The following is a 4211-nucleotide window of genomic DNA, read 5'->3' on the forward strand; positions in this document are numbered from 1 at the left end:
GCGTGTGGGCGGGCGTCTAAACTTTAACTTTTACTTTTTAAAATTACCAATGCATGAAAATGTATATTTACTTTTTAAAATTAAAATAATAATATTTTTTACGTGATGCAAAAGATTTTGTTCATCTAAATGTAAGAAAAATAATTATTCAGTTGTTAAATATTTAACTATATAGGAATTGATCGGTACATATAAATGCCCCCTTTCTTTTTTTTTTTTTTTTTTTTTTTTTTTTTTTTTTTTTTTTTTTGCAATTGGCAATTCATGCTCTTTGGATTTCATATATGACTAGGGCTATCAATTTAGCGCGAAGATTGCTAATTGCTCTAAATTGATTCTAATTTTAGCTCGGAACGAAATAAACGAGCCAAGCTTTGAGTCAAAAATTTAGATCAAATTTCCTTCGAGAAGATTTTGAGCCATATACAGATCGATTCGAACTTGCTCGAGATTGGCTCGAATTATTTTTTTTATAAAAATTATATATAAATATATATAATACTAATTAATTGAATATAACTAGTCATGGGTCGATTTCAAGCTGAAACTTGTTTTGATTTTGAGCAGGATTGATCCAATTTCAATTTGCAAAACTCAAAATTGAGCTTGCTCGTTTCGATTTCGAATCGGTTGTATTCAATTTCGAGCCAAATTGGCTAGAAATTGAACATAACGAGCTACAAGCTGATTTCGATTCAAACTCAATCCATTCAAGTCGATTTCAACATTGGTTATGATATCAAACTGTTACAAATGTAAATATCAAAGTTTAGGTTTTAGATATGTAAATAGAACTGTGTGGCATATATATAATTTTTCCAACATTTAAGCATGAATCATGTAATGATACTATCTAACATTGGGGTAAATTGTGCAACACAAATATGATATATCTAGTTATCTCTTAAAAAATAAACATATATGAAGTCAAAATGATAATGTACAAAATAAAAAATACACAATGAACTTCTCAAAATTCATGCACACCATGCACAATAAAAAGGAAGCTGTATAAAACTCCCATACATGACAATTAACTAGGTAGAATGTTACTAATTAACCACTCAATACACAATGAACTTCTCAAACTTCATGCACAGCATGCACAATAAAAAGGAAGCCGTATAAAACTCCCATACATGATAATTAACTAGGTAGAATGTTACTAATTAACCACTCATAAAATTTTTTTCCAAATCTCGATTGATTCATTATTTGCTAATTGGCATGACTTCTTGATCTTGATATTTTTTATATATAAGGATTTATGAAGTTGGTACCACTAGGCGTCAAAGACTTGACCCCAAGCAAGGTAATGTTTCAATTCTATCTTTAAATAGTAGGGATTCTACGCAAGTATACGTATTGTTATCAAGTAATATAGAGCTTTCTGATTAAGCCATGAATATCGATCCCATGGAGATCGAGGTTAATCACGGTGGTTTTCAAGAGAAGTTCTAGTATAGAATAATACGCCCTGCTTGGAAGGTCAATAAAGGTTTGTCTTTAATTCTATCCTACAACTATCACTACAATACTACTTCTACTACTAAATTAAAATACTTAGTGAAAATAAAAAAATGGGGTTTAATATATTAAAAGTACCATTACTCATACAATAAAATTAGTGACATGTGTAAGAAGTAAAATAAGTAGTGAGAGTGATTGTGACAAATAGGAGCAATTATATTATTTACCCTTACTAGAGATGCTATAAAGAATATTAGTTAATCTAAAGTTTGAATAGTTCTGAAGAAGGGCTAAGCATGGAAGATAATAACTCTCACTCTAGAGTTCCCTCTTATCCCTCCACCTGGTGGCTAACATATCGCATCAAAACCTAAAATAATAGTCCAAATTAAGGGGTTTTAGTCTGTCACTCTAAAGTCCTCTAATTCTACACCCACCAAATATTATTTCCCTATTTATTTTCACTCAATCATATGGACTACATTCTCATTCATACAATCTCATGTGATTCTACCACAGTTGATTGAGACAACACCATCACAGATCTTACATGTTCTCACAACAGATTTTAACATGCAGGTTGATCAAGTTTACATGTAAATGAGGAACAAAGTAAAATCATCACAGTATATTCTCACTCTACTCAATTATATATCCTACACATGCATACTAATTCATTATAAAAGGGAAGAACAAAGAAAACTACTCACTACACACGGAGAAACAATAAGCTACTCACTATACATGGAGAAACAACAAGAACTTTTCATTGAACAAGACTTTGAAAACATACAAACAAAGTTTTAGATTTAAATAAAAATACAATGAAAATACTTATCTTTTATGGAAATCAAACTCCCATTGTATAGCAAAAGCAATCTCCTTATAATCCTCTCCAAGAGCCTCTCACTCTCTCTCTTTCTCTCTCACCTTGTCGCTCACCTTGGGGCTCACGCCCATGCCTTCTTCTTCTTCTCCAAGCCTTCTTCTCCTCTTCTAATTAGTTCTAGAGTTCAAGAGGTCTTTTAAAAACATTTCCAAGCCTTATTTATAATTTCTCAAGAGTTACTTAAGTATATCTTCAAAAATGTTCAGATTCATTGAATCTTCCAAAAGGTGCATCGAGTTCCTCTTCAAAACTCCTTCTAACCACCCCAAATCCTTCTAGAAAGCCTCTTTTATGATTTGCAACGAATTCCCCAAGAGACGCGCGAAGCAACTCTTCAAAATTCGTCCAAATTTGATGTATATTCTAGAAGATATGTTGAAAACTGTCTTTGGCGCTTAAGTGTCGTTTTTGGGCGCTTAAGCACCCTCCTCTCTTTCTGGGTGGCACTTAAGCTCCAATTTGGACGCTTATGTGCCGGGCACAGGCACTTAAGTGCTCTATTTCGGCCCCCTTAGCTCTGGTGTGCCCCGATTTGACCCGATTTGCTCCAATTTGGTCCATTTTTGTTCTTTTTGCTCCAATCACTCAAAATTCTTCAATTTGATGTACCTACAACCATAAACACAAGAAAATATACATTTAAAGTGCAATATTATTATAAAATATAACATACAAAATAGTACATTTTTTAGGCACATCAGTATCCTCAGGTCCATCACTTCTTCACATATAAAAAGTACTGCATGAGATCCTCAATAACAAGTCACATTTTTTACACTTCACGAAAGCTTAACGACCATATTTACTTTGTAAATGTTGGGATTTTCTATCATGAAACTTTTAAGAACATTGGAAAAAGAAAAACACTTCAAGTTTATTAACACGCTTTGATACGAGTTTATAGATTTTGATTTCAGTATTATCAAACTACGTATTTTGCTCGATAGTTGGAAGCTTCAACTTCCATAGCATAGATCATGAATATGTAATATGCTTATGTATTCGAGTTCAAGTGTGAGTAAACATTATATTTGCTCACAAAGTCACCAAAAAAAATAACTTTTTTGAAGTAAATTTATACAAAAAGGATTTTACATGCATAAAATTCAAATTAACTGTATTGACGACATGTGCGGTCCCAAACAAAATCCTCAATGACAAAGGAATTGGGATGTACTTGCAATGTAATCATGCACACACAATCATGTTGGAGACATTGACATCGATATAGCCCATAGCGTGCAGTCATGAAACCATCGCTAATGAAAAAGATTTGTGAAAGTCATGACTTGGGCAGGAGACAATTGAGAAGTTAAATGGGAAGTTAATATAAGATGTATAAATGAGACATTTGAGAAGTTAAAGGAGACAATATGAGACAATTTGTTGTTACTAGACAAATAAAATGTTGTGCGAGTAAATAGTAATATTTGCATGCTAACATATATAAATGCAAACTTTGAGTGTTCTATTTACAAATCCCTCAAATTATTTAAGATCACATTTATTCAACAATTTACTAAAATAAAGAGTGTCATGCATTTAAACTCAAAAAAAAAATCTAATTAATTCAACCATTGAAATGATAATATAGCATTTATCTTTCAATTTAAAGAAGCATATCATATTTCTTTCAAGTTATATGTTAGATATTGTTGAATGCAGAGATAGAAGAATAAAAAAGTAGAGAAGTTCGATATAAAAATGGAGAAGATAAAGAATACTTCGTCTCTTGTTATATTTTCTAAAAACAAAAAAAAAAAGTCCTTGTGGATGGCGAATCATTTTCATAGGTTTTAGTAGACTCCAACCAATGATATTTGCATAAGTGACCACATCCAAAAAAAAAAAA

This window comes from Phalaenopsis equestris, unplaced genomic scaffold (assembly GCF_001263595.1).
Source record: "Phalaenopsis equestris unplaced genomic scaffold, ASM126359v1 Scaffold000980, whole genome shotgun sequence".
In the NCBI taxonomy this organism is placed as follows: domain Eukaryota; kingdom Viridiplantae; phylum Streptophyta; class Magnoliopsida; order Asparagales; family Orchidaceae; genus Phalaenopsis; species Phalaenopsis equestris.